Raw genomic sequence first — 13,278 nt, forward strand, 5'->3', positions numbered from 1 at the left:
ACATATAAGTAATATATAATTTTAGTATATGTCAAGAGTACTTAATGTAAAATGGTGAGAAGTTTAGATATAGTGGCTAGAAGTTTAGATAATTTGCATGAAGTTTTATATTCAAATTCTATGGTCATCATTATTGTACACCCAAAGAGTACTTAAAAATACCATTTTTATTCTTAATGTTCGTTGATTTGTTAAAAATTATGGGATAGGAGAGAACAAAAAAAAATTATTTCATGTTTAATTTGAAAAAATATTATGGGACACCACAAATTAAACAAACATGAACAACACAATATCTTCAATTTTTGTTGCCAAGAATACCATTGGATAACTTTAAGTACTCAAAGACACACATACCCCATCTCTTTCTCTCTTATTTCTCAATCATGTTTTCTAGCTTTCTCCATATTTAATGTATCCTCCACTATCTCACTCTTCCTATAACAATTGTATCAAATAAAATAAAAATATGTTTTTCGTCCTCATAAGTATAAAAATTTGTCGGACAAATTTTTTGGTATATTTTTTGTTCTGATAAAATTGAAATGTGTTGTTTTTTGCCTGGAGCAAGGTTTGGATATCATGACTTACTTGCATTGCCTTTTTACCTCATTTATATGTATAACCAACTTAAAAAACGTCACATTTTGCATCGGTTATGATATAACCAATTTAAAAAGTCATTATTGTAGGTTCAAATTTATTTGAACGAAACAAAAAAAATAACAGATTTTAATTTTGTGAAGACAAAAAAAAATTCTGAGTATTTTCCTATTTATGAGAATGAAAAATCACAATTTCTGTGCTTATCTGTCTCCATTTTTTATTTTTTTTTGTGCTCGTATTTTCACCATCGAGCTTTCTGTAAGCCAATAACGTGAAGCAATATTGAAGGAGTCAAATATTAAATTAAAAGGAGTTTTCTCAATGTAAAATAAAGGGAACTGGTACCCGTACGAATGCTTTAATTGGAATGGAAACCCTATTCACGTTAATTTCTTTAGATAACATCCCTATTTACGGTAATTAAATTTCTTGAATTGAAACCCTCAAAAGTTACTTTCATGATTGCGCAAGATGAGAGAGTCGAATTAGTGAATCCAAACGCTAATGATATATATTATTTTATAATATAATAATAAAATAAAATTATATTAAAATGGATATTTTAATAAATTTTATATTATTTTATTTGCTCTATCCATTGTTTATCAAATAATAAACAAGATAAAAAATTGTGCTGTGTATCAAACGCACCAGGCCACAAGTCTAAAGCAAGAGCTTGGATCATGTTCATAAATAATTTTTATTATTATTTAAAAATATTTATTATAAATCTATTTAAATACTATCTTTGTCCATGCAAGACTTTTTTTTTTAATTTTTTTGTCTCATTTCATTTTATAAGACTTTTTAAAAATTATCTTTTATATTAATTATTTTTTTTTTATCAAAATATCTTTAATTATTTTATAATAAATAAAATAATTTTTTCTCTCATGAAAATTGAAAAAAATGGTTAATACACATTAATTAATTTGGAGGAAAGTAATTAAGTTAATGAGTGATATAATAAGTTTCAATGTTTTTAAAGATAATTTAAGAAAAGCAATGCAAATTATGAACAAATTTAACGTTTCTGACTAAATCAATTAACTTTATGCATACAGGTGATACATTACCAACCATATTAACTCCAAAACACTTTGTGACTTCCATTATAGTTTTTTTTGGTATTAATTTCCATGCAAAACATCGCTATCAAAATGTATTCGCGTAATGGAATTGAAATTGCATTTCATCAATTGGTGCTCTCGCTGAGCTCCCATGGCATAATCAATGTGCTCCAACTCCGACCTCAATCGACTAGAAGATGCCATAGCCAAACTCATCACCACCCAGTTGACGATGTCCACCAAATTAGATGACCTTTCTAGAAACTAGTTGTTATGGAATCAACCCAATAATGAGAGAAGAGGATGTGCACAAAACGTCATTCTGAACTCATCAGGGGCATTATGAATTTCATGTAATGCCCTTTGGCCTTCATAATGCCCCTTCTTCATTCGAAGCGACGATGAATGCTATGTTCAAACCATATTTGCGAAAATTTATTATTGTTTTCTTTGATGATATTATGATTTATAGTAAATCATTTGAGGATCATCCAGTTCATCTTGATTGCACATTTCTATTACTCAGGGAGGGCCAATTCTTCCTTAAACTATCCTAATGTTGTCTCGCTCAACGCCAGATTGTGTATTTGGGACATGTGGTATCGGAAGCAGGTGTGCAACCAGTTCATAGGAAGGTCTTAGTAGTTCAGCGATGGGCAAGGCCCACCTCCCTTCGAGCCCTTCGAGGCCTCTTGGGTCTCATAGGGTTCTATTGGTGCTTTATCAAAGGATATGCAACAATCACAGCCCCTTTAATTCATCTTCTAACAAAGGAACACTTAGACTGGACACCAGTGGCATAACTTGCTTTCCAAACTTTGAAGGATGCAATAAGCATAACACCAGTACTCCGTTTACCGAACTTTTCCTTGCCATCTACCTTGGAGACAAATGCTTCAGGATCGGACATGGGTGCAATGTTATCTCAACAAAATCACCCGATAGCATTTTTCAACAAACAATTATGCCCTAAGCTTCTTCAAGCTTCAACATATGTACATGAGCTATATGCAATCACAACTGTAGTAAAAAAATGGAGGCAATATTTGCTTGGACATTCCTTCATTATTCTCACCGATCATAGGAGTCTTAAAGAGTTGATGGCTCAAACTGTTCAAACTCTGGAGCAACAAAAGTATTTATCCAGATTAATGGGATATAATTTTACCATTCAATACATATCAGACTGTTTGAATGTAGTGGCCGACGCGCTATCTCACATTTCGAAGGTTTCCAAAGGCACGGTCTTCTTACTGTCGATGCCTCATTTCATGTTCTTGGTAGAACTCAAACGTGAATTAGTTGATCACCTAAAGTTCATAGCTCTCCGGCGAGACCTACAAGATCGTCCAGAAAACCATCCGGATCACACTTACACTAACGGCTTAATTCTACAGAATGGTCATATTTGGTTGCCTAGTAACTTCAATATCATTCCATTATTGTTGCACGAATTTCATTCGACCCCCACCGGTGGTCATATGGGGATCACAAAGACATTGGCCAGATTGTAGGAAAATTTTACATGGAGTTCTATCAGGAATGATGTTCGTCGGTTTGTTGGTCAGTGCATCGACTGTCAACCCACCAAATATGAAACTAGAAAGCCAACATGATTACTTGAACCACTTCCCGTTCCTACCAGGAGGTGGGAAGATTTGTCTCTTGACTTCATTGTTGGTCTGCCGTTGTATCGCGGGCACACAACCATCTTTTCTTAGATATCATTGCAAAACACCATGGAATGCCTAAGAGCCTGGTCTCTGATAGGGACCCTTTATTTATCAGTAAGTTCTGGTAGAAACTATTCAAACTCTTTGGCATGAAACTGCGCATGAGTTTGGCTTACCATCTTCAATCAGACAACCAAACTGAAGTTATGAATCGTATCATCAAACAGTACTTGCGAGCTTTTGTTCATCACAAGCCTTCGACATGGGGAAAGTTTTTACCATGGGTAGAATGGTCTTATAACACCTCAAGGAACACAAGCAATGGAACTTCACCATTTGAAGTTACCTTTGGCAAGAAACCACCATCAATACCTCAATATATAACATGATCTTCTACAGTTGAAGCAATAAATACCTTACTACTGTCCAAGGAAGCCATGTTTGATAGCCTGCACAGAAAATTGTTAAAAGCCCAGACAAAATGAAGTACTTTGTTGATAGTCATCTCAGAGAGGCAAACTTTCAAGAAGGATATTGGGTTATAGTCAAGCTTCGCCCTTATCATCAATCTTCGGTGACTGGAACAACCCACACCAAGCTCGCAAAACGCTATTATGGGCCCTTCGAGGTACTGGAACGCATGAGTAGTTGCTTACAAAATTCTTTTGCTGGAAGGATCTCGCATTCATCTTATTTTCCATTGTTCACTTCTTAAACCATTCTGTCATGCTGCTTCAAATGAACCACACCCACTTCTGTTGCTGGCAATGGACATGGAAAATCGTCTTGATATCACACCACTAACTATTGTCAATACCCGTTGAGAGGGTCCTGATGATGAACCTCGCTTCCAAGTGTTTTTTCAATGGGCGGGCCTTCATGTAGACGATACCTCCTAGGAAGATTGGGCCTCCTTGAAAGAAATTTATCACTTTGAGGACAAGGTGATTTTCGATGAGTTTAGGAGTGATAGGCAAAGTAAGTTGGTTACATAGGAAGCCCAAAACGAGAGGCCCAAGAGGAAGATTATGAACAAGATGATGGTGCTCAAAAAACCAGGGGGTGAATTGGTTTTCAAAACAAAACAAATTTTTAAAACTAGATTTACAAAAAAACTTCTTTTGTACGGATCATATTACAAAAATTTTCATAAACCAAACTTCTTTTGTAAATTTTGATACATCTCCCGTCATATGCTTGGAACATTCACTGTCGATGTACCACTTCTTCCTTACAAATTCTTCTTTGTTGTTCTCATGAGATTTTGTCATAAGACACAAGTTGACTTGGTCTTCATCATGATCTTGGAATAACCTATTCCTGAAAATACTTTTGAAAGACAAAGAATCTAAAGAGGCCATGAATCTTGAAGTGGTTAAACTTTCTACAAGATACCTGCTCTGATACCACTTGTTGGATCAAGTGGCCTCGAAATAATTAAGAAGGGGGGGGGGGGTTGAATTAATTATTACTGAACCTTTACTAATTAAAAAACTTATCCTTCTTAATTACTAGATTCAATTAGGTTTTTACTATAATGTTAAGAAAGTAAAGAACAGAAATAGAAACTTAACCAAAAGTAAAAGCGATAATTAAAGTGCACAGTGGAAATTAAAGAGTGTAGGGAAGAAGAAAACAAACACAAGAATTTATACTGGTTCGGCAATAACCCGTGCCTACATCCAGTCCCCAAGCGACCTGTGGTCTTTGAGATTTCTTTTCAACCTTGTAAAATCCTTTACAAGCAAAGATCCACAAGGGATGTACCCTCCCTTGTTCTCTTTGAACAACCTAGTGGATGTATCCTCCACTAGAACTGATCCATAAGAGATGTACCCTCTCTTGTTCTCAGTCACAACAACCCAAATAGATGTACCCTCTACTTGTACCACAAAGGATGTACCCTCCAATGTGTTAAGACAAAGTTCTTAGGCGGTTAGTCCTTCGAAACTTTGTGAAGGGGGAAACAAAATAATTCTCAGGTGGTTAGTCCTTTGAAATCTTTTGTTTATGGGAAAGGGAAGAATCAAAAGAATTCTCAAACTATGTCGTTTTGAATTCATTGACAAGGGAGAAGGGAGACACAAAAGAATTCAGGCGGTTAGTCATTCGTTCTTTTGGAAAAGAGAGAAGAGAAACACAAAAAGAATTCAGGCGGTTAGTCCTTGGCGAATTCTTTTTGGCAAAGGGAGAAGAGAGACACAAAAGAATTCAGGCGGTTAGTCCTTCGTTCTTTTGGAAAAGGGAGAAGAGAGACACAAAAAGAATTCAGGCGGTTAGTCCTTGGTGAATTCTTTTTGGCAAAGGGAAAAGAGAATGAAAAAAATGAATAGCACAAGTTTTTGATCCAAGAACTTTTCTTGAAAGAAAAAGTTTTGAACAAAAACTTTTAGAAAGATGAAGAGAAATGAAACCAGAAAGTTCTGTTGAAAGAAATGAAAGAAGATGTTGAAAGATAGAATGATTGAAAGAAATGATGGATCATTTTTAAATTCATGCCATGGTCACATATTTATAATCTCTTGATGACTCAAGTCAAAGTTTGTGACTCTTGGCAATTTCTTTTAAAACTAATCACTTAGAAAAGTTGTGACTTTTGAAAGAATCTTCATAAACAAGTCACTTGAAGAATTGTGACTTTTGGAAATGAATTTTTCGAAAACAGTCACTGGTAATCGATTACCATTAAGGTGTAATCGATTACACATCAACAAATGTGACTCTTCATTTTAAATTTTGAAAATCTTAACATTTTGAAAACACTGGTAATCGATTACATGATTATGGTAATCGATTACAGCTTTGTAAATCAATTTGAAAAACAATGCTGACTACTGGTAATCGATTACTACCTTCTGGTGATCGATTACTAGAGATTAAAACTCTTTGGTAAAAGATGTTGTGAAAACTTCATGTGCTACTCAATGTTTTGAAAAACTTTTTAATACTTATCTTGATTGAGTCTTCTCTTGATTCTTGAATCTTGAGTCTTGATCTTGATTATTCTTGATTCTTGATTCTTTAAACTTGATTCTTGAATATTGAATCTTGAAACTTGAAACTTGATTCTTGAATCTTTGTTTGAAACTTTGCTTAACTCTTGATTCTTTGGCATCATCAAAATAACCTTGGAAGGCATTGCTTCCACAATCTCCCCCTTTTTGATGATGACAACCCTGAAATCAAGAAACACATACACATTCTTTTTCCTAGTCGATCACTCACTTAATTCTCCATATTCTCCCCCTTTGTTTTTGAGTTTATGCTTCACTTGAAATTAAGTTAATTACTTATGTGAGTTCTTGATTTAATCCCTATTTCTCTCCCCCTTTGGCATCAACAAAAAGCCAAAGTGCGTAACAAGTAAAAAAAATACATACACTACTAATCATTCACAAGACATTCATTAAAGAATATAAACCAATCATGAAGCAAGAAACATGAATAGATCAAATATATAAAAACCACATAGTCATATAGCATAATTCATAATTGTTCAATCATACCATGCAAATAAAAGAAATACTAAATTGTTCAAATGTCATAATAATATAGATCATTTAGATAAGTCACTAGCATCTAGTAGTCCTAATTTTCTTCTAATAGTGTAGAAAGAATCTTTGTTTAGTGGTTTTGTGAAGATGTCTGCAAGTTGATTTTTTGTATCTACAAATTCTAAGACAACATCACCTTTTAGGACATGATCTCTAATAAAATGATGCCTAATTTCTATATGCTTGGTTCTAGAGTGAAGGACTGGATTTTTAGATATGTTTATGGCACTTGTGTTATCACATTTTATGGGAATGTGATCTAATACAATTCCATAATCAGATAGTTGTTGTTTCATCCACAAAATCTGTGCACAACAACTACCAGTAGAAATGTATTTTGCTTCTGCTGTGGACAATGCTACACTATTTTGCTTCTTGCTATTCCAAGAAACAAGAGCAGACCCTATGAATTGACATGTTCCACTAGTGCTTTTCCTATCTGTTTTTGATCCAACAAAATCTGAATTTGAGTATCCTTCTAAATTGCATAAAGAATTCTTAGGGTACCATAATCCTAAGTTAACTGTTCCTAATAGATATCTTGTGATTCTTTTTACTGCCATTAGATGTGAGTACCTTGGATTTGATTGAAATCTTGCACACATACATACACTAAACATAATATCTGGCCTACTTGCAGATTAGTAGAGTAGAGATCCAATCATACCTCTGTATTGCTTTGCATCAATAGGTTGACCGGATTCATCTTTGTCAAGATAACATCTGGTACTCATAGGAGTAGCCAAGTGTTTTGAGTTTTCCATTCCAGATCTCTTGATGAGTTCTTTGCAATACTTTGCTTGGTTGACAAAGATCCCATCATTTGTTTGTTTGATTTGTAGTCCAAGAAAGTAATTTAACTCACCCATCATGGACATCTCAAACTCACTTTGCATATCAATAGAAAACTCCTTGCACAAAGATTCATTAGTAGATCCGAAAATTATATCATCAACATAAATTTGTACCAATAAGATATCATTATTCTTTCTTTTTATGAATAAGGTCGTATCTACCTTCCCTCGAGTACAATTCTTTTCTAATAGGAATTTACTTAATCTTTCATACCAAGCCCTAGGTGCTTGTTTTAAACCATAGAGTTCTTTCTTTAATCTATAGACATGATCTAATTTTTGTGAGTCTTCAAACCTAGGAGGTTGTTCCACATATACCTCCTCTTGAATTAGACCATTTAAGAAAGCACTCTTGACATCCATTTGATATAGTTTGAAATTCATAATAGATGCATAAGCTAAGAGCATCCTAATGGCTTCTAATCTGGCTACGGGTGCAAAGGTTTCTTCATAATCTATACCTTCTTCTTGGTTATATCCTTTTGCTACAAGTCTAGCTTTATTTCTAACTACTATACCATTTTCATCCAATTTATTTCTAAATACCCACTTAGTTCCTATGATTGGATAGTTTGAAGGTTTCTTTACTAATTCCCCTACATCATTTCTTTCAAATTGATTTAATTCTTCTTGCATAGCTATTATCCAATGATCATCTATAATGGCTTCCTTAAAGTTTTTAGGTTCTATTAATGAAACAAAAGTCATATTATTGCATAAATCTTTGAGAGAGTGTCTAGTTGTTACCCCTTTTGAGATATCTCCGATGATGTTGTCAAGAGGATTATTTCTTGAAGTTTTCCATTCTTTGGGAAGATTATCATCTTCTTGGGCTATGTCATTTTGATCATCCTTGTTTTCTTCATCTCACTTCCTTTTTAGATTTCTTTCTTCATTGTGTGTATCTTCCAAAGAATCTGCAATATCATCAAGAAATTCCTTTCTCGGAGAGGTAATATTAGTTTCATCAAAAGTAACATGTATTGACTCCTCAATTGTCATGGTTCTTTTGTTGTATATCCTAAAGGCTTTGCTATGTAAGGAATACCCAAGGAATATGCCCTCATCTGCTTTAGCATCAAATTTTCCTAGGCTTTCTTTATCATTGTTTAGGACAAAACATTTACATCCAAAAACATGTAAATGAGCAATGTTTGGTTTTCTATTGTTAAAAAGTTCATATGGGGTTTTCTTAACAATGGGTCTTATTAAGGCTCTATTCATAATATAACATGTGGTGTTGACTGCTTCTGCCCAAAAATATTTTGGAAGTGGTGTGTCATTTAAAAGAGTTCTAGCAATTTCTTCTAGGGCTCTATTTTTCCTTTCTACTACTCCATTTTGTTGGGGTGTCCTAGGTGCAGAAAAGTTGTGTTCTATGCCATGTTCATCACAAAATATTTCAAAATCATTGTTTTCAAATTCACCTCCATGATCACTTCTGATGGAGATAATTTTGAGATTTTTCTTGTTTTGGATGACTTTGGCAAGTCTTCTAAATGCATGAAATGCATCATTTTTATGAGTAACAAATAAAGTCCAAGTATACCTAGAAGAGTCATCAACAATTACTAATGCATAGTAACTTCCACCAAAACTCATGACCCTAAATGGTCCAAATAAATCCATGTGCAATAATTGTAATGGTTGAGTGGTAGAAACTATTTTTAGATTTAAAATATATTTTTGTTTGTTTACCTTTTTGGCATGCATCACATAACTTATCTTTTTCAAATTTTAATTTTGGTAAACCAATAACTAGATCTTTTGAAATTAATCTATTTAGATGATCCATGTTAATGTGAGCAATTCTCTTATGCCATAACCATGGATCACAATCTTTACTTAGAAAGCATCTATCATTTTCATATTTTTGTTTTAAATCAATCATGTAAACATTATTTTCTCTGAAACCTATATGTTCAATATCTTTGTCATGCTCATGCTTGATAACACATTTTTCAAAATCAAAAGATACTTTATATCCTTTATTCAAAACCTTTTCCAGACTATCCAAACAAACATCAAAAGAGGATCCATATACAGTGAAATCATCCATAAACACCTCTATGCAATTTTCTAAAAAATCACTAAAAATACTAATCATGCACCGCTGGAAGGTACCAGGGGCATTGCACAGGCCGAAAGGCATCCTTCTATAGGCAAAAGTGTCGAAGGGACAGGTGAATGTGGTCTTTTCCTTATCCTCAGGAGCAATAGTGATTTGTATATAACTAGAAAAACCATCAAGGAAACAGTAGTGAGATTTACCTGCCAGACGTTCAAGCATCTGGTCAACGAATGGTAGTGGAAAATGGTCCTTTTTGGTAACCTGGTTCAGCCTCCTATAGGCGATGCAGACTCTCCAACTGTTCTGCACCCGAGTAGGAATCAGCTCCTCCTTCTCATTATTGATCACGGTGAGGCAGGTTTTCTTCGGGACTACCTGGACGGGACTCACCCATTGGCTCTCGGAGATAGGATAAATGATGCCAGCTTGCAAAAGCTTCGTTAGCTCCTTCTTCACTACATCAAGAATTACCGGGTTGAGTCTTCTCTGTGGTTGTCTTACTGGTTTAGCCTCATCCTCTAAATTTATCCGATGCATACATGTGGATGGGCTAATACCAGGAATGTCCGCTAGGGTCCAGCCTATAGCCTTCTTATGCTTCTTGAGAACTGATAACAACTTTTCCTCTTGCTCATCAGTAAGGGAGGCAGATATAATTACTGGAAAACTTTTGCTCTCATCTAAGTAAGCATATTTTAAATTTGATGGCAGAGGCTTCAATTCTGGTGTGGGTGGCTGGATAATGGTAGAAAGAGATGGTTTCTCAGTCTGTACCTCATAAAGAAAGTTAGAGGTTTGTGTACTTCTGAAACATGGTTAGTTCTATCTTACTCTAGAAAATCAATTTCAAGAGGTAAAACACCACCAGACATGTAATTAATATCAATTTCAGATTCACTCTCGGCATCAAATTCAGATATATGATCAAGTACAAATTCAGATTCAATGCATGAGGAGTGACAGGCATGCAGATTAGAATGAAGATCAGTCATGTATTCATCAACAATATGGTCAATTATTTCAACACGAAATACAGAAAGATCTTCAGATGGGTGTTTCATAGCATCAAGAATATTAAAATGAACAGTTATATCACCAAACTCCATAAATAGTGTGCCTACATATACATCTATCTTAGTTCTAGCAGTTTTCATAAAAGGTCTGCCTAGAATGATGGGAACTAATCCTTTAGAAAATCCCTCCTCCATATTCAGAATATAAAAATCAGCAGGGAAAATCAGTTCACCAACTCTAACTAGGACATCCTCTATGAAACCAGCAGGATAGGCAACGCTTCTATTAGCTAAATGAATTACCACATCAGTTGACTGCAAGGGACCAAGAGATAGATAATTAAAAATAGACAGAGGCATCACACTAATAGAAGCTCCTAAATCTAGCATGGCATTGTCAAACTTATTGTTCCCTATAATACAAGGTATGCTGAATGTACCTGGATCTTTACATTTTTCAGGGATTTGGGGAACAGATTTACCAATCAATGCGGAGACATTTCTGCCCATGCTAATTCTTTCACTTCCTTTAAGCTTCCGCTTATTAGTGCACAGCTCCTTCAAGAATTTAGCATATCTTGGAATTTGATTTATTGCATCCAGCAGAGGTATGTTTACCTCTACTTTTCTAAATGTTTCCAAGATCTCCTTCTCTGCCTCTTCCATTTTTTTGTTGGAAATTGCTCTTGGAGGGAATGGAAGAGGGATATGCTGCTTCTCTTTAGATTCACCTGCATAGAAATTGTTAGGTAACTTACTCTTTAAATTTTTGTCATCATCTTTTTTTGGAGTAGAGTGAAGTTGGGCAGGTTCATTTGCGGATGAGGATGATGTTGCTGGTTGAGGTCCTTGGCACTGCTTTCCCGACCTCAATGCAATGGTACTCACATTTTTGGGATTTTGGACAGATTGAGAAGGTAATCTGTCAGAATTCTGGGACTGTTGTTGATTTAAATGTGTAGCCAATTGTCCTATCTGATTAGTTAAGATCTGAATGGAGGCTCTAGTCTCTTGTTGAAACTGCATGTTTTGCATAGTCATTTGCCTCACAAGCTCGTCAAGGGAAGGTTGCGGAGGAGCCTCAACTGTTTGCTGTTGGATTGGTGGAGGAACGTATGGTCTGCTTGGGCCAGCAACATTTTGAAAATAAGGTTGTTGTTGCTGCTATTGTGAAGGATTCGACCATCTAAGGTTGGGATGATTCCTTCACTCGGGATTGTACCTGTTACTGGAGAGGTCATAATTGTTCTGTTGTGGCTGATTTTGCTGCTGAGGTTGAGGAGGTCTGATGTAGATGTTTGCAGCATAAGCTTCAGGCTGTTCAATTGCTTCAGATTGTTGCACAGAAGGGCAAAGGTCCATGTGGTAGTCGGCAGAGGAGCATAAACCAGAGTCTGGCGATAGGTGCAGATTTTTTATTCATGGCCAATTGGGTTACCAGGTTAACCAAGGCATCTAGTTTACCTTCAAGCTTCTTAATCTCAGCTGATGAAGATGAATTCGTGGCTACTTTATGCACTCCTCTAATGACAATAGCATCACTTCTGGCACTAAATTGTTGGGAGTTTGAAGCCATCTTCTCAATTAAATTTCTGGCTTCAGCAGGGGTCATGTCTCCAAGGGCTCCACCACTGGTAGCATCTATCATACTTCTCTCCATGTTACTGAGTCCTTCATAAAAATATTGGAGGAGAAGCTGATCAGAAATCTGGTGGTAAGGACAACTGGCACATAGTTTCTTGAATCTCTCCCAGTATTCATATAAGCTCTCTCCACTGAGTTGTCTAATGCCTAAAATATCCTTTCTGATGGTCGTGGTCCTGGAAGCAGGGAAAATTTTTTCTAAGAATACTCTCTTGAGGTCATCCCAGCTCGTGATGGACCTTGGAGCAAGGTAATATAGCTAGTCCTTTGCCACTCCCTCTAAAGAATGAGGAAAAGCCTTTAGAAATATGTGATCCTCCTGGACATCTGGGGGTTTCATGGTGGAGCAGACAATATGGAATTCTTTCAGCTGTTTGTGCGGGTCTTCTCCTGCAAGGCCATGAAACTTTGGAAGCAAATGGATCAGTCCAGTTTTAAGAACATATGGGACATCCTCATCAGGGTATTGGATGCACAAGCTTTCATAGGTGAAATCAGGTGCAACCATTTCCCTTAGAGTCCTCTCACGAGGTGGAGGTTGTGCCATGTTCTCAGAATGTTCAAAATTAGAATGTTCAAAACAATAATGCTCAAAATCACCAATAATAGGATGCTCAGAATGCTCAAAAGGTACTAAAAGATGTCTAACTAATCTATGAAATGTCCTATCTATCTTAGGATCAAAGGGTTGTAAGTCAAATGGATTGCCTCTAGTCATACACTATATTCAGCATGCACAACTAGTTGCCTTCTTATGCAAGTAACAGTGTAAGTTTGAACTACAGCTACCATT

The 13,278-nt window shown here is 35.6% G+C and overlaps 1 non-coding gene across 1 annotated transcript; it reads left to right on the forward strand.

The window, feature by feature from the left end:
• Positions 1 to 12,547: 12,547 nt before the first annotated feature.
• LOC114385551 lies at positions 12,548 to 12,654 on the forward strand. Its single transcript, XR_003660920.1, has one exon. It is a non-coding gene; the product is annotated as a small nucleolar RNA R71 (small nucleolar RNA).
• The last annotated feature ends 624 nt before the right edge of the window (positions 12,655 to 13,278 follow it).

The sequence above is a fragment of the Glycine soja genome, chromosome 14 (genome assembly GCF_004193775.1).
Source record: "Glycine soja cultivar W05 chromosome 14, ASM419377v2, whole genome shotgun sequence".
NCBI lineage: Eukaryota > Viridiplantae > Streptophyta > Magnoliopsida > Fabales > Fabaceae > Glycine > Glycine soja.